The sequence below is a fragment of the Alexandromys fortis genome, unplaced genomic scaffold (assembly GCF_014885135.2).
Source record: "Alexandromys fortis isolate MF-2015 unplaced genomic scaffold, M_Fortis_MF-2015_v1.1 scaffold_10, whole genome shotgun sequence".
Classification (NCBI taxonomy): Eukaryota; Metazoa; Chordata; class Mammalia; order Rodentia; family Cricetidae; genus Alexandromys; species Alexandromys fortis.
The window spans coordinates 8,032,568-8,050,925 of record NW_026067895.1 but is presented as its reverse complement, the minus strand read 5'-3'; the positions used below and the strand labels follow the sequence as shown (position 1 = coordinate 8,050,925).

At 44.3% G+C, this 18,358-nt stretch overlaps 1 long non-coding RNA gene across 1 annotated transcript; it reads left to right on the top strand.

Moving 5' to 3' along the window:
* The first annotated feature begins 4,388 nt into the window (after positions 1–4,388).
* On the top strand, positions 4,389–16,803 carry LOC126510919 (uncharacterized). Its single transcript, XR_007594554.1, has 3 exons — positions 4,389–5,320; positions 5,443–5,560; positions 13,525–16,803. It is a non-coding gene; the product is annotated as an uncharacterized lncRNA (long non-coding RNA).
* Positions 16,804–18,358: the final 1,555 nt, after the last annotated feature.

The following is an 18,358-nucleotide window of genomic DNA, read 5'->3' as shown; positions in this document are numbered from 1 at the left end:
AAAAAAAAAAAAAAATTAAACCCAAAAACTAAACCAAAAAAATAGTGAAGTAGGTTAAAACATAATAGCGTATCTTTTAAAAATTTTAATTTAAAATAACAAACGAAGCATAAAGTAACTGCAGCATGCTACTTCTATAGCATTACAGCCTACAACACAGAATGTGGGCTGTGTTTGGATGCATACTCGGTAATGACAGTTTGGAAACATGAACAGGATGGATGCACAGCATGGCTCTAAGGACTCACACGGAGGGAACAGAATGGCACTTTGTAATTCAAGCGTTGTTTTAACTTTTCAAAAAACCTTGTGCCCGCATCGCCAAGCATTGGCTCCTGGAATATATATATAACTAGGAAGAAAGACAGACTCATAGACACAGAAAAACTGGGATCGGGGGGTCTAGGCTCTTGGACGGAGAAAATGTAGCACCCTGGAAACGCAGCATATTTATTATATGCAGGGAGACGAGGTCATTGCATTCGGCTGAACAAGGAGGTGGGGTTATTGCATACAGATAAAGAGGCAGGGTTACCATATACGGTTCAACAAAGAGGCAAGTTTAGCTAATCTTGGTAGGAGCAGTCTCTGTAGGGGAACAGTAAGCATGGGGGCTATGGGGTGGGGAGGAAACCATGCAAGGCTTTGCCACCCAGTAGTCACTGAGACCACTGTGCCCATGTTATTTGCTCAGGGCTTCATTAGCTCCTGTACATACCATTTTGTTTTGAGAATTTCTGCAGAAGTACTGTATTTACATCATTTCTACCCTCCCTTCTCCCCCTCCTAACTCCTTCTGTGTCCCTCCAATTCCCTCTCAATTTCATGACCTCTTCTTTAAGTATTATTTTCATCCACACATATCCACACATATATGCCACACATGTATATATAATAAATACAGCGTTGATGTGGAATTCCTCTTTGTATGCTGTGACTATGTTTTATTACCATTGGTTAACAAAGAAGCTGCTTTGACCTATAGCAGGGCAGAATAGAGCTAGGTGATAGGCAGGAAAACTAAACTGAATGCAGGGAGAAAGAAGGCAGAGTCAGAGAGATGTCATATAGCTGCCAAAGGAGACAGATGTCAGGAACCTTACCAGTAGGCCACACCCTCGTGGTGATACACAGATGAATAGAAATGGGTTAATTTAAGATGTAAGAGCTAGCTAGTAATAATAGGCTAAGCTATTGGCCAAACAGTGATGTTATTAATATAGTTTCTGTGTGATTATTCAGGTCTGGGTGGCCAGGAAAGGAACATGCATTCTCCATTTATACAATGTGCCAAGTCCAGTGTTCATANATATATGTTTAGTGGTTAACCTCTTGAAACCAGATAGTTTGTCCTGGAGAAGATTGATTTTTTTCTCTTAAAAGCCATTAATTGCTAGACCTACCTGGTGCCTTGAGTGACAAGCCAGCAAAAGACACCTCCCCACCACCACAGCCCCCACTCCTCACAGTTCAGGCTGCCTGAAGCATCCACATGCCTGCCAGGAGCCACAAGATGCTGAATGGTTGGGTATCAATATGATGAGGAAGTATATGGTGGTGAAATGGAAGAGAAACAGACAGGGGTAGGGTCTTATGAGATTTCCCCATCCATGATGTCAACTGGTATCATTGTGTAGGTCCTGTTTGAGCAAACGTACTGTTGAGATTTCATGGGGGCAGCTCCCTATCATATATCGAAAACACTGTCTCAAAGCACGCATCCTCATCCTCTGACTTTTCTGCTTCTTCTTCCACAACGTTCCCCAAGCTTTAAATGTAGGAACTGTAAATAGATATATCAACATGAGGTGGGCACCCCATAGCCAGCTGTTCTCTGCATTTTGACCAGTTGTGGATTTCTGTGATGGCCTCTGTCTATTTCAAAAAGAAGCTTCTTCAATGAAGTGTGAGAGCTATGTGCACCCGTGGATGCAAGGATAGATATTTTGAATGCAGTTGAGAATCAAAAAAGCTGTGTGTGTGTGTGTGTGTGTGTGTGTGTGTGTGTGTGTGTGTGTAAAATCTTTGGAAGTGGAAGCATTTAAATACAGGGAGTTTTCACATTTAAAAATAAATCTAGATTTCTGGGTTCTCTTGAAAATCAGAAGCTTCATTCCGTCTTTAACCAGTAGCTGTAGGTGCTGCCCCCTTCGGGTGAGCTGAGTGCCCTTCATAGTCCCTGCCCGGTAGCCTGACAGTGTGCCTTCCTTGCTTCTTGGTGCCACCAGCCTGATTCCCAAACGGCTAATGCCCCGCTGAGCGAGGCAGATAATGAATAGCACTTGTGTTTCTTGCCATCAACAGCTTTTTTCCCCTCTTCCCAAACATTTCAGTCGTGTGTCTCCAACTGGGCTCAAATTGAATTTCAGAGTGCTTGAGAGTCAGGACTGCTATGTCCCTGATGTCCTTTCTCAGGGTGTATTTTAAGTGGGAGTTGGACTGGATAAGTCGGTTAAAAATACCACCTAAAGTTCCTGGAGTCCTCGCTGTGTCGGTAGCAGGAATGTAGTATGGGAGCTTGTTATTGGTCTTCGGTAGCTCTAAAAGACGGCTGAGGAGGAGAAGCAGACTGTTCCAGATAGCCAAACTAATTTTCACAATCCTCAATGCAGACCAGACTCCATTATTTCTAACATCCACAGCAACAATTCCCCAAGAACTAACTCTAATTAAGAATTCCTGTTCATTATCTAGTTTGGAAATAGATCAGGATGAGCCCCGGATCCCGTCCATGCCTACAGCATGAAGTGTGGCTAGGAGGGTGAGAGCCTCCCCGCCAGTCTCCCCAAAGAGTTGGAGAAAGAGAGCCTCAACAGCAGGTGGGAATGGGACATCCAATCCAGGGACCTTTGTCTTTAGGGCAACGTTTTTCAGGGAACCTCCCATTTGATGTTGAGGGTCAGAGGTGATTTAAATGAGTCAGTGGGGGCTGAAAGGTTCAGATAGAACAGACACTGCCAAAGAAGTGGCACAAGTAGGATTCATACTTCCGTAGCTGGAATTTTCCACAAGGTAGCCACATAAATGCTGTGAACCGAGGGACCCTAGGTAGGGACCGCCCAAGGGATAAAAATGTTTGCACAATTTGCTTTCAGTTTTCCCTTCCCAGTCTTTCTGAAACTCCATCACTGGACTTTGTATCCAGGCACCATCCTTAAAGTTACCCCCACGCCCTTTCCATAAGTGCATTTTGGAGAAGCTCGGAAAAAGCCTTTTGGGACTGGAGATGAAACTCAGTTGGCAGAGTGCTTGTCTACCATGGCAAAGTCCTGGGTTCAAATCCCAGCTCCATACGAATCCAGGCATGGTGGCACATGCCTGCAACCCCCTGCCTCAGAGGTAGATGTAGGAGGACTAAAAATTCAAGACCATGGTGGTCTACATAGTGATTTTGAAGCCATGAAACTCTCTCGAAAGAAGGGTCGGGGAGCCTGCCTGCCTGTACCAGGCTCTCTCTTATGCACACATTAATGCCCAGGTCACATGGCTAGTAAGTGACCACCCGGATTTGAGATCTTTTGAGTGCACATTCGTTCATGTACCAGCAGTTTTCAATGTATGATCATGGAACACCCTGTAGGGGGAGGCCGTGGGAATTCGTTCAGTGGCTCTATGAAGTCAGAACCATTCTCAGAGCAAGGCTTTCTCAATCAGTCTCCTATGAATGTGCGGGGACTTTTCCAGAGTCTGCATAACATGCGATGGAAAGGGCCAGGCTGCAGAACCAGACCCGAGAACCCAGCTGTTTTCTATTATGCCAAATACCACAGAGGTTTGCAAACACAGAACAATGCTGTTCTTCTCACTAATCTTTGTTTGGTTTTGAGCTCTCTGGGAGTTCTCCATAATTTCAGAGAGGAAAAAAAAAACCCAAACCCCAAAACAAAACAACAAAACAACAGCCAAAGACACGACTGGATCAAATACTGGAAAATCATTGCTTCTAGTGCAGCTAGCAGCTCTCCTAGCCGTTCTCATCTGGGTGTGTCCTAAACATTTTTTCTCTGAGTTGGCTGGTGTGCTGGCTAGATTTATGTCACCTTGACACAAACTAAGTCATCTGAAAGGAGAGAAACCTCAATTGAGGAAATGTCTCCATAAGATCGAGCTGTGGGCCAGATTATAGTACATTTTCTTAATTAGTGATTGATGAGGGGGCAAGCCCATTGTAGTTGGTGCTATCCATGGGCTGGTGATTCTGGGTCCTATAAGAAAGGGGCAGGAACAAGCCAGTAAGCAGTATCCCTCCATGGCTTCAGCATCCCCCTGTCTCCAGGTTATTGCCCCTCTTGAGTTTCTATCATGGCTTCCTAGAATAGGAAGTGCCTATCCTTCAAGGAGGGACTATAGTGTGGAAGTGTAAGCAGAATATTTCCTTTCCTCTACAAATTGCTTTTTACTCATGGTTTCACCATAGGAACAGAAACCCTAACTAAGACAAGTTGGTATCAGGAGTGGGGTGTTGTAGTGACAGAACTGACCGTGTTGTTTTGGGGATGCTTGTGGAAGGACTTTGGAATTTTGTGCAAGAAAAATTGAGTGTTGAGTGCCTGGTGAGCTGTTCTGTGGGAACTTGGAAGATAAGGAGGTCGAGAGCAAAGCAGAAGGCAGAAGCTTGGCTTGTAAAGTTTCAGAGGAAAGTTTAAAGACTCTATGAGGACCATTTGTTACTTTGAATAAAAAAATTCTGTGATTCTGATTTGCCAGGGTTGGAGAATCAGCTGTGACTTATAAGATACCAGAACTACTGAAGTGAAACCTTGGCTTTGCTGGAACACTCGATATTGGTTGGCTGGAGTTGAGAAATAAATTGTGATAAACAAGAGACCAGCAATGTTGAGGTGAAATCTGGAGAGTGTTTCCCGGGGAGAGCCATCACACAGAAGCTGTGTTCAGAGGTGGCCAAAGTTGTACCTTGATCTGGTAGCTCAAGGTGTAAGAGTTACCAGGTGGTACTGGTTTTGAAGGCCTGAAGGGGTCATGGGAGAGCTGTGCTTGACGCTGTGAGAGGCCAGGAGAGGTCATTGGTAAAAATGCAGCTTCAGTAGCAGTTAAAGGCTCAGGGTTGAAGGGGTCATGCAAAGAAGTTGAAGCTTGGCACCACGAAAAGAGCCAAATGAGAGGCTATTGGTAAAAAGGCAGCCCAGTTGCCACAAAAGACCCTAGTGTTTTGGAGACACCGGCACAATGGGATGGCCACCAAGAACAGCAGCAGCAGCAGTGGAGGGGAGCCAGCCTGAATCTAGAAGACAGGCTGTGCATGCTGCAGGGGATGGAGCTGGAGAAGTGACCCAAGTCCAGAAGACTGAGTAAATCCCAGGTACTAGACATTCAGTTATTTATACTTTTGGAGTGTGGTTTTGCTTTGTTCAGATTACGACTGTGCCCTGGCTCTTCCCCCTTGAAGTAGCAAAGTACTTAATTTACCTCTTTATTTTACAGAATTCTACAGTTGAGAGACTTTAAACTTTTGAAGAAGAGATTTTGGGGCTTTAAGGAGAATTTGGATTTTAAGAGACTTGATATTTTTAAAGAGACAATTTATAGCATGTTTCAAATGGTAAGACTGTGGGATTTTTTAAGTCTGTAAAATGTTTTATATTGTAATGTCTTTATTAATGTGTGATCTTGGGGCTGAACAAGAAAGGAAGGTTGTGGCTCAACAGTGACATATTTGTGTGTCAAGTTGACAAAGGATCCATTGTGCTCGGCTAGATTTATGTCAACTTGACACAAGCTAGAGTCATCCGAGAGGAAACCTCAACTGAGAAATTTCCTCCATGAGATTGGGCTGTGGGCCAGTCTGTAGAGCATTTTCTTAGTGATTCATTGGAGAGGGCCTAGCCCATTGTGGGTGGGGCTATCCCTGGGCTATTGGTCCTGGGTTCTATAAGAGAGCAGGCTGAGCAAGCAATGTGGAACAAGCTAGGAAGCAGCATCCTTCCATGCCCTCTGTATCAACTCCTGCTTCCAGGTTATTTTCCTGTTTGAGCGCCTGTCCTGGTTTCCTTCGGTGATAGACTACAATGTGGAAGTGTAAGTCAAATAAACCCTTTCCTCCCCAACTTGTTTTTTGGCTATGGTGTTTCATTTTCTCAATAGAAACCCTTACTGAGACAGCTGTGAAGAGAGACACTTGGTGGACTGGAGGTGAGGGAGATTTTCTAAGGGAGAGCAAAGCACCAAGAGCCTCCAGTGGGAGGAAGGGTAGAAGGAGGAGAACCCAGGAGACCCTAGGCACAAGGCTGTGTATTTGCCCTGGACTGGCAATTACGGTGATGTAGAGGCAAGGGGCAAACATATGCTTTAGAAGAGGGCAGCAAAACCACTTAGCAGCTCATGGCCCGGACAAATCACTCAACCTTGTTGGACTTGACCCTCCTTGACTGTGAAGCAAAAGTCTGAATTAGCTCAGAGTTTTCACAGTAACACTGCAGTAAATACATACCATACTCCTAGCGGCACTTAGAGATAAAATGCTACGTAAGACAGTAGTCTGTAAATATTTAGTTTAAATTAAGCAGGCTTAGTGTTGTATCCTATCATAATGCCTCTCTACATGATGGAGGGTGTATTTGTTTGTTGAGAGAAACTCTCATTACGTTCTCACGTTGGTTTTAAGTTACTGGACTCAAGGTATCCTTTTGAATTATCCTCTTGAGGTTTGGCATTACAGATACATAACACTGAGTGGCTCCATCTTTGTTTGAGGTTTTATCCTCTCTGTAGTACGGGGGAGTGATCCTAGGGTCTTGCACATTCTAGGTGGTTGCTCTAACATTAAGCTACATCCCCAGCTATACTCAAGACTGTGTGTGTGTGTGTGTGTAAGAGACAGAGAAGCAGAGAGACACAGACAGAGACAGACAGACAGATATACAGACTGACACTTTATGTAGCCCTAGTTGTCCTGGAAGTTGCTATGTAGACCACAAAGATCCATCTGCTTCAGCCTCCTGAGTGCCAGGATTAATAACATGCACAATAGTGCCTGGCTTTTACCAAGTTTTGATATGCTTCCTTAAGTCGCAGTACTGCGACCACAGAATGGCTTGGCCCAAGGAGAAAATGAGACAGGAGAGGTGAAGAGCCCTTGAAAGCAGATAATTTGATCAGATTTTTTTTAATAGCTCAAAATCTTAGAAGTCTAAATTGTTTGGTTCCATACACATAAAGTCTTCGCAGAACTGAGGAGAGACAGTTTCAGAGGAGGGTCACAAGCCGTCAGGCTTCCTGACTGTGAACATGAGGTTACAGCTCAATGCTGCCACCTGACCCCGTGTTCCCGAGCAAAAGATGTCATTCCATTAAAAGGGGGCGTCAGCGCCTACGTCATCGGGTTGTTTTAGCTATTTGATGAGAAAACCCATGTTGGACCCAGGCCTCAGGAAACAGGGGCCGTCTTTTCTCCAGTTGAGAAAGTAGACAGCCGAAAACGCGTGAACAGACTTGGTGAGTGGGAGAGGAGAGACAGGTTCTAGCACTAACATGCCAAATAGGAAGAAAAGTGGATGCTGATTCTGGAGTCTGAAGCTTAAGAGGTCTGGCAAGCCATTTTGGTGGTCTCTTTCCTCTTGTCTGCCACATGGAATACATCGGCTCCCCTGGGTCTGACTTCCTGGGAGACGTGATGAATGGGCTGCAGTCGGGAGTCCTTCGTCCCCCATTTATCATCTCTTGGCTTGCTCAGAGGAGCTCTTGCCTTCCAACAGGTGAGCTGGATTAGATGGATTGTGTGTTGTCAAAACAGTAAGTAATGGGATGTTGTGGTGATTCTTTTGTGATGTAGAAGCAGGAAACATTTATGCATTTCAAGTTAGATTAACAGCAAGCTCAGGAAACGGACATTTATGGTTCCTGATCCTCCCCCTACCTGTCATACTTGTTTTTAAATTGCCACCATAAGGTACATTATTCAAGTTTTAACTCTATATTCTTCTTACAAATGTATTTGGAGAAAATAAACACAAAATTCGGCATTTTTTTTTTGCCCGAATAAATATGGTGGACAGAGATCTGTGAAGATAATTATTTGGTTCTGTCTTAGATACTTTTCTATTGCTAGGCTAAAACACCATGGCCAACTCTGAGAAGAAAGAGTTTATTTTTGGTTCACAGTTCCAGAGGGATGAGAGACCTTCGCCATCACAGCAGGGAAGTGTGGAGGCAGGCACTGCAGTGGCAGCGGCCAGAGCTTCTGTCTGGAAAGGCAAGCTAGGGGCAGAGAGACTAAAGCAGAGAAGGCAAGAGCCTTCAACCTCTCAAAGTTCGCCCCCCAGTGACGTGTTTCCTCCGACAAGGTCACGCCTTATAAACATGTCAAAAAAGCGCCATCTATTGGGGACCAAATGCCTGAGCATATGGGGGGGACATCTATTCAAATCAACACAGGTTCCCTGGTTAGTTCCATTCGAAGAATCACTCTCTGGCAAAGAGTTAGAGAACCCAAATCCAGGCTTTCCAAGGACTTGGACATAGACTTTAGTGCTTTAAAGAGTCGGGTTGGAATTTGAACTCCACTTTTTTGCTATACTTGTGACACTGAACTTTTCAGTTGTTTTGCATGAGTGAGTGTGTGTGAGTGTGTGTGTGTGTGTGTGTGTGTGTGGCGTAGGTGCACATATGTGTATGTGGAGGCCTGGCACTGATGCCAGGTATCTTCCTTAATCAGTTTCCATATTCTACATTAGGTCATGGTCTCCCCAGAAACCTAAAATTCACTGTTTTGGTTAGTCAGGCTAGCTGGCTTGTGCTGGCCACAAGAGATTCCCTGTCTCTGCCTCTGGCGGATTGGGATTACAGGCAGGTTGTAACATTTATCTGGATTTCATGTCAGTTCTGGGGATCTAAACTCTGATGCTTCGATCATTACACTTGCTTTACCTCCTGAGCTATTACAATTACCTTTGAACCTTCAATTTTTCATGAAGTTGGATTGATAGAAGCTGCCTGGTAGACTGGAACATTAGGCGTGATACATGTAGAGTACCTTCCAGAAGCAGATGCCTAATGAATGCTAGCTCCCAGGAGGGCAGTGCTGCCTGTGCAGGTAATCCACTATGCCTGGTTTGCTTAGAGCTATCTTACTCTGTTGGACTGATTCAAAGTACCACTATGCATACCACAGTATGTAGGATTTGGGGGAAGTTAACTTATTTTATTTTATTTTTTGGTTTTTCGAGACAGGGTTTCTCTGTAGCTTTGGAGTCTGTCCTGGCACTCACTCTGTAGACCAGGCTGGACTCGAACTCACAGAGATCCGCCAGCCCCTGCCTCCCAAGTGCTGGGATTAAAGGTGTGCGCCACCACCGCCCGGCGGAAGTTAACTTATTAAAGTACATAGTGTCATAAGATTCCCAAGTAACTTTATGAAGGAAGTTCTTAATAGCTATGAAAACACCTGAACACATGTGTATTACGTAAACACAAGATCATTGCAGGTGCAAATAAGGGAGAATGTACAGAAGGGTCCAACAGCAGTTAAGCTGAGCTTGTATTTTTCCCTATCCAGAGGACCGGCAAAAATTTTGGGTCCTGGAAGGTGGAGCCTCTTGAAAGGGACCGGTTGAAGCTGTCACCTATAGAAACGCTCTTGGAAGAGCACGTTGTCTTTAAGTTACCAGCCTGGCTTCTTTTAGGAAGGTGCAGGAGGCAGGATTTTTCTTCACATATAGTAATTTCTAGTTTCTACTTTGAATTTTGCCATTTTTATTGAGAATAGAAATTTTTAGAGGAGAATACAAAAAGCTTTATAAACAATCCATATTCATAACGGGGCACAAGATTTGAAGAGAGAAACCGTGGAGAAGGGAGATACTGGCAAGTCCTACCATTGGCAGGGGATTTCTATCTGAGAATGTGAAAATACCCCGTACAAACCCAGGCGGCAGAGAAAAAAGCAGTTGAAATGCAGGGGAAATTCAAATGACCAAAAACAATAGACAATATGCTAATTAGCAATCAGGAAAAATAAACTGTGAAGCACAAGGAAACATCATTATGCATTTTCTGCGAAGGCTGACATTAAATACGCTGACAATAACTGACAAGACGGAGCAGGGCAGAATTTCAGACGGTGGGAGGAAAGAGGATTTGGTAAACTCTCCCCTGGAAGTTTGTGTCATCCACTAAAGTTGAAGCTATACTTACCAGACTAATCAGGGACTCCAATTTGAAGTGTAGATTCAACAGAATATTCATTACTATTTTTAATAGCACTGAGCTGGAAATAGTCCAAATGCCCAAGTACATGGTGGTCTAACTCCATTCTGGGGATCTGGGCCACCATGAAAATTATCATAGTATAGTTACTTTGAGCATCGTTGATGCCATTCATATATGAAGAATTAGCAAAAAAAAGCTCAGTATTATTCTAATTATCTAAAGGAAAAGGGGGGTTAGCTTCAGGTTTTTAAAGATGAGCATTTAAGCAGCAAGATTATGAAGAAAGGAGGCAATTATCATAAACACCACCATCTGCTAGAGCTGTGTTGTGCTGGCGGGACAGCCGATTATGGTGTCAAGACATAACCTTGGTTAATAATCTAAACTCAGCAATAGATGAAATATTCATATAAAAAAACTAACAAAGTCTGCAAATTTAGGGGCTTTCTCCCTGTGTCTTTAAGCACGTCCTAGCATACTACACTAAGACGCAAAGTACTGTTCTCTTTAGTGGCCAGGAGAAGATAGTTATTGGGGCCTGCTATCTGTGGGTCTTTTTAGATGCTGGGAATCATTGAGCTATCAGCCAAAACTTTAGGTGCATATAGACTTTCCAGAATGACTTCTGTATCAGAGCTGTTTGGCTTTTCAAAAAAACTAAAGCACATGCTCTAAGACAAGAAAAAAAAAAAAGGACAGGAAAGGGAGAATCGTCAGAGCCGCTTTCTGTGCTTGCTGCCCTGTAGCAAGGGTCTTTGGGAGGAGAGAATAGCATCAGGGCTGTCAGGGGATCTGTGAAGCAGAAGAGGCTGGGCTAATTGTGAAGAGGCGTTTTTGGGGTGAGCTGCTCTTGACAAGAGCCTCTGTGAGTTGAAGAAGGGCATGCATACACAGCTCCACCTAGCACTGAGGGAGGGACTTTGTCCTTATAGACTACAGCAGCCCGTTCAATGATGGGGACAAAAGTGGTGGGATCCCAAGACGGACCGGAATTCTAGGACTGTGCAGGAGTGGTCTTCAGTGGTAATGCTGTGTGAGAGCAGGAAGCAGTGTCAAAGCAGATCTGACCTAGCTTTTTTTCCCACTCCGCCAAAGTTTTCGAGACAGGGTTTCTCTGTGTAATCCTGGCTGTCCTGGAATTCACTTTGAAAACCAGACTGGGTTTGAACCCACAGAGACCCTCCTGCCTCTGCTGGGATTAAAGCCATGTGCCACCACTGCCTGGCCCAATCTGCTTCTTGCCTTACATAGATGTGACAGTAAGATTGCCCTTTGGATTAGGTAACTCCAAAAGGGAGTTTTAGAATAACTGACAGGGACAGAAGGATCTCAGTGCTAAAACAGTCTTTCCAAAGTTCCCTGACAAATAAGTCATGTGACCCCAAATATCACTTTCCAGTTTTCATATGAATTACCAAGGTAGAATATATCTTTACACTATAGAAACCTGGTGATGACCACATTGACCATGTGATCAAGGGCAGCATCTCTTCTAATGCACAGTTAATTTGGTGACCTCCTGGTGTGACACCAAAATGTGGAAGATATTTGTGAAGTATTCTTATTGAACAAGCCTTCTTTTCCATCCATTCTACCTCCCTCCCTCCCTCCTCTCTCCCTCTCTCCTTCCCTCCCTTTCTCCATTCCTCCCTCCCTCTCTCCTTTCTTCCCTTCCTTCTATTTTTGTGGCACTGGGCTATGAACACATAGTTTTATATATGCTATACATACACTCTACCACTGAGTAATAGCCCCATCATTATCCAATATGTTTAACCAGAGTATGATCTAGCTACCAGTTTATAGGACACAGAGTCTAGAGGAACATGGCTAAGAAATGAAAAACAGCCACATGGGTTCAGAATGTGGGACAGTCAACAAGACAGTTGACCTGCAGTCTTTGGAAACTCAGTCTCATGGGAACCAAGTAGGTATGCTGCAGAAGCAGCCATTGTCTGAAAGGCTAAAGAGCTATTACAATCAAACATGCTGGCTTAGAAGATAAAAATGGTCCCAAGAGTAAATTTGGAAATAATTGTGGAATTTGACTTGGACTAGATGGTGGATGACCTTAGGATTGTTGTTGCTTCCTTGTGCATGGTAACACTACAACAACCATAGAGGGGAGGTATCATTCATTATTCTTGGGAGACATGTTCCAGTCTGCAGAAGTGAAGTGCTTTGATTAATATAGCTTTAGGGGGAAGTTTATATAGAGATGGAAGAAGCAAACAGCAAAATGTTGATGGTTGTTGTAACTATGGAAGATGTATGGATATTCACTTTGAAGTTTAGAGCACTGGGTGTTCTTCCAGAGGTCCTGAGTTTGATTTCTAGCATCCACATGGCAGTTCACAACCATCTGTGACTCTTGTTCCGGGGTACCTGACATGCTCTTCTGTACTCCCTGGGTACCATATGCATGTGTAGTGCACAGACATATATGCAGGCAAAATATACATGCACATATGAATAAATGAATAAATAAAAGAAATAGAGGAAGCAGGATGACTTCTGGGGAGTCAAAGAATTCCCTGGAAAAAGCAGGAGATGTGACAATTGTGCCCATGGATCGGCAGCTTGTGATCACATGTATTTTGTTCACTAAGAGCACCCACTGTGACAGAGCAAATGGCACAGTGCCGTGATAGGCAAGGCTGCTTGCTTTCAAAGAGTGGCGTTCCTATTAGCAGCGAGTCTCTCCAGCTGGTGGAGCAGGAGACAGATCTCCAGACAATCTGAGGTGATTACCATGCTCCCGTTTGCAGGCACAGCTTCCCCCCTTGCAGACGCTATTTTTCAGGAGACCTAGACCGTTCCACCGTCTGCATCAGGAATAGCTTGACTCGCTTAATTCAGGGTCTGGCTGTCTTGACTTTGGTGTGTTTGTTAGCGGCTGGAGGAGAGCAGAGAGCCATGAGTATGTCTCTGCTGCTTGCGGTACCGCTGCAGACAGCTGTCAGCTGGGTCTCCTCTGCAAACAGAGGCTCCAGGTGACTGTACTTTTCCATTTGACAGGCTGCATGGAGTCCTGTTGGGTCTTAACCTGGGCTTCCCAGAGCCTTTCTTTGGTGACAGTGGATGATCTGTGATCCTCTTTAAATAGCTGTACAAATCTTAGCTCTCTCCTACCCCCCTAAGTGTTGTTTTTAGCGTTCAGTACATCACAGTAAATGATTATACATCAAGAAATTAAGGAATCACAGGCCTAGTCCAACCCGTAGACATCTGTAGCAGACAGAGCAGTGGAGAGAATATGTTAGGAGAGATATCAGATTGGCTTTTGGAACTTTTTGAAGTGCAGGCATGACACGATAGAGCTGACCTGCTTTTTTTTTTTTTTTTTTTTGTCCACTGCAGACTGAGCTAATAGCCCAGCAAAATTGATTGAATACAGCTGAGCCACAGGAGCCTCCACCATCAGTCTAGAAGCCCAGAGAGCAGAGACAAGTCTGCTTGAAAGCCTCCAACAGGAAACCGAGAAACAGCTCTTCCAGTCTCTAGAAGCCAGGGACAACAGGCTACATCAGCTGTCTTCTTTTGCCTGGACTGTGTATGAACTCTGAGAAAAAGAACTTATCGACAGTATCTGTGATGTTAGCCAGAGTGGCTCACGTCTGTAATCTCAGCACTTCGAGAACATGGGCAGAACCATTACTGTAAGCTTGGGGGCCAGCCAGAGTGTTTACAGAGTGAGACCCCTGACTCAAACACATTGAAAGAGAAACAAAGCAAAGCAGGATTGTGCGTGTGCCTGTGTGTGTTAGCATACACCATCCCTGCCTCCACCCTCCTCTCTGCATAGCCCGCGTGTGTCCTGTTTAACAAAATGGGTCCCTTGGTACACAAGGGACACCAGGGATCAGTTTTCTTAGGAAATGGGACATGGTTGTGTTCACTAAATAAGCAAAGTAAGCCAGGTGTCCTGGCACATACCTTTAATCCCGGCAGAGGCAGGTGGATCTCTAGGAGTTTGAGGCCAGTCTGGGTTACATAGGGAGTTCCAGGACAGCCAGGGCTGTGTAGAGGGACCCTATCTCCAAAAACAAAAATAAAAAATAAAACAAAAAATAAACAAGGTAGGATAGATCAGAGCTTTTAAAGTGAACGAGTTTGAGGGATGAGGGTGTGGGCAGAGAGAACCGCAATCAAGATCAAAGTGATTTAGATCATATTGGGGAAGGCATCTGGGTGCTGTAGGGAAGGACCCACTGGGTTCCTAGGCTGCCTCTCCTACAAGGGGGGATAGCTCTGGGTTGTGTGGCTTGCTGCTTTCAGTCTCCAATCTCTTAGTCAGCATACCTTGTTGTCAGCTGTTCATGCACATTCAGCCACATGGGGCCTTCCATTGACTCCCTCCTAGAGCTTCTTCCCATGGCCAAGTTAGCTTTCATGGCATGCCTAAGACGCCCCAGAGGGACAACTGTTGCATATTTGACATGGTCTGCTGCTATTGGATTAGAGGCTCACAGAGGACTTACTCAGACATATCACACAGGAGAGAACACCTTGGTGACTAAAGCGCTCTTGGCCACAGTGCCCAAATACTCTTCAACTCAGATCATATTTCAAGCGAAAGGTCTCATGTGTCTTTGGCTTCAGACTTGTGTGATCTTGTCACTCTTTGGGTCACGGGCTGTCATCATTTGTTCATTTAATTCACTCATTTGACTTCGTTTCATAGTTTATTTGTGTCTTCGCTCTTCTGTCGGGAGGAGACACAGTGACAATACACAGTTGCCCTCTCTATATTTCTAGGATCACATTTAAGACTTAAGTCCTTGGCGTCATCTTTGGTTTTCCCCTCTTCACTGGTTAGTGTCTCTTCTCACTCTGCTATGTCCATCCAGAAGATTCTTTCATACTTAGCACACCCTGAAGTGCTTTCATCTCACTGATGAGTCTTGTCTATTTCCCACATCAGCTTTTCTATTGTTGCCTTTTTGAGTCATCTTTAGCTCTATCCCAGATAAGGTTTTCTGGACCTGTCTTTTTTTACTTACCACATGTTGGAGTGTACTCCAGCGCCAGTGAGTCCCTGATCGCTTTTCAGACTCTGCTGCATCTTCATGCTGTTAGGACTTTTGAAAAACCAAGGTTATACCTTTCTTGTTGAATCTGCACCTACCTTGACATTTTGCCCATTCTCCCCACCTGAGATATTCGAGTTCAAATCTTACCCTTCCTGAGAAACCCTCCCTGGTTCCTCCAACTTGGCTCTGTATCCATTGCAAACTTGAATGTACATTAAAAGCATACTACACACTCAAGGGGAATTTGTTTATATTATTAACTTATGACTTAGCAAAATCAGGTTCATATGGGGACATGTGTTAATGCTACTCAGTGGGGGATTTGCCAAGGGCCTGAGCTGAAATATGCATTTATTTCTTCATTTATTCAGTCTCCAAGGACTGGCCTGAGAGGGATCAGAGACAAAGAAACTTAGCAGTAAGGTGTGAAGGCTGAGTAGTAAGGAAAGATCCTTAGGGTGGGTTGACAAATCCTCTGTAGAAATAGAGATGGTTGAACTATAGCTGGAAGGGTAAATAGCTGTATTAATAATTCTAAGTTTCTTTGTCCACATCTTGAAGCCAGGATATTTTTTTGATCCATGTATACATTTAATATACCAATGTTTCTGTCCAACCCCCAAGCTTGAAACTGTAGGCATCATCACACCCAACTGAATACCATATATCTGAACAGTACTCAGGAGGCTGAGGCAAGACGGTCATGAGTTTGAGGCCAGCCTGGGCTAGAATGTAGTACAAAGACAAAGAAAAAATATTACTGTAGTGAGATTCTGGAGGTTGTACAATATATTTTCACTTTAAAAAATGCTAGGTTTGGGGTTGCAATGTGTTTGTTCCCAAGTGCTGCTTTGAGAAATCAATGTGATGTTCTCTCATGGTTCTGCAGGCCATCAATGCAAGCGTATCTTAAAGACGTGAAACCAAGATGGCAGCATATCTGATAATTTCTAGGGACTATGGGTGGGTCTAGTCCGTGTCTTTTCCAGCTTCTAGAGGCCTCCTGCATTCCTGGACTTTAGGCCCCTTCTTCCAGTTTACTTCTGTTATCCCTGGCCTTCTGACTCTGACTCCTATAGGAGCCAGCCATGATATGAACAGATCACCCAAAGGAAGTTTTTACTTCCAACCATTATCACCTGCCAGTGTAGGACTCGGGCATCGATAAGTTTAATAGAGGCCCGAGTCTCAGTAGTTTACCCTGAAGCAATACCTGGTGGCAGAAAGGACCATAAATTAAGATTCCCTGAGCACCACTCAAGAACAGACCATCCAAAGGAAATGCCTAATGTTCCAACCGCTGTAGATAGGATCACCTGCCAGAACACACTCACCAGGATACCCCTAGACAAATGTCAGCCAATCAGCGGTCCTGAAGCTCAGAAACCCCTCAGTCCCACGTTTATTACTATAAAAACCCAACTCTAACTGAGCTCAGGGCTCTCCGTTTATTCCAATACATTGGACATGCGGAGAGACTGAGTTTGCAAACTTGCATAAAATAAAGGCTCTTTGCTTTTACATGTAGCACTCAGTCTCCTTGTTGGCTTTTGGGGGACTTTGCAGATTTGGGCATAACAACTCCCCTCCTTCCAATCAGAGCCACATGAATAATCCAGGATTCCCCCCCCCCCATTTTAGGACACCCATTCTGACAAAACAAGCTAATAGCCACAGGTTCTGGGAATTAGAACAGAGGTATCTTTGGGGACATAATTCAGTGTATGACAGAAGTATTTATTTTAAGGATACTGATATGTTTTTTAGAGCCTAAATGTGGGATTATAACTACATCTCAGGAAGACTCTAGAATCTTTTTGGTTCCTACATCTGCTCCTGTCTTCGTGACTATATTCCTCTCTCTTGTTTTTGGCAGACTGATTTTCTCTGCAACTTAGCCAACCTGCAGGAACATGACGGGTGACAACCCAAGGGTCTGGGTTGCACTTCTATTACCCATCTTGCCCCTTTGTACCATCTCTAGACCCAATTTCCAAGAGAAGAACTAACTGCTGCTTTAATTACAACAACTACTACTATCATTGTGACTGTCTTTTGAGCTCACAAGGTAACTCAAACTGACCTTGCAAGTCCTCCTGCCTCTTATTCTCAAGTGCTAGGCTCACAGGTATTCACCACCATGGCTAGCTGATTGACACTTCTAGATCAAGCCTATCAAGCCAAGAATGCACCGGCCTAATGAAGAGCTTCAGCCAAAGCCTAGAGCTGTTCTCCACGGCACAAATGTTCCTGGAAAGCAGGCAATCTAGGCGTAGGCCTTGGCGTGCATTTAACCATAGTCCTTTACTGAGAAAGATTTAGCTCATCAGAAGGGTGAGTGAGAGGGTGCTGTTTCTGATAGAGGGTAATGACAGTCAGTGTCTGTCAAATAGTAGGCATTCAAGGGGCGCTTATGAAGTTGGCTTGTGAAGCTTCCTTTCACTTTTGCCTGCAAGAGTCAGGCCTTCAATGGGCCCCACTGCTCCTCCCTCCTCTAGTGACCTCACTGTCATGTGCTACGGGCCCTGTCTAGAATTCTTCAGCCACTTTCTTCCTGCCGCAGAATAAAGTCCAAACCCTAGCCTGCCACTAATGTATAGAATGGTGAATCTCCTCTCCTCTACCCAGGACAGAATAATAACCATAGAAGTGTTGAAACAACTGAGTGAATTGAAGGGGCCACTGCACTTAGCAGGGCCTCTCGGGGCTGAGTCCTCTGCACAGGGCAGGGTGACTTCCTATTGCTCCCAAGGAATTGGTCTCGTTTTTTCTCATGGTGGAATCTTGTTTTTACCTGGGGCTCTAGCCTTGGGAATATCTGGCCCTATATTGTCTTTAGTCTTACATATCCCTTTAGGTTCTGCCAGGCCAGAGGGTTTGTTCTCTCCTCTTAATTTTGAAGACTTTCTAGTCCCGTTCTATAGTCTCAGAATAGGACATGGAGTCCAATTTCCTACCTAAATGTGGGAAACCATCCACTCACTGCCTTCCCCGGGCCATTAGCTTCTACTTGAGCACTTTGAATGCTGATGAGCCGTACTTAGGCTGCTTGGTCCCATTTTTTTTTCAACAGCTCTAATTAAATAATGAAAACATGCAATTATCTTTTTAGTCATGACTGTCTTGCCTTTTTAATAAAAATTTCAGTTCTTTCACGAGAA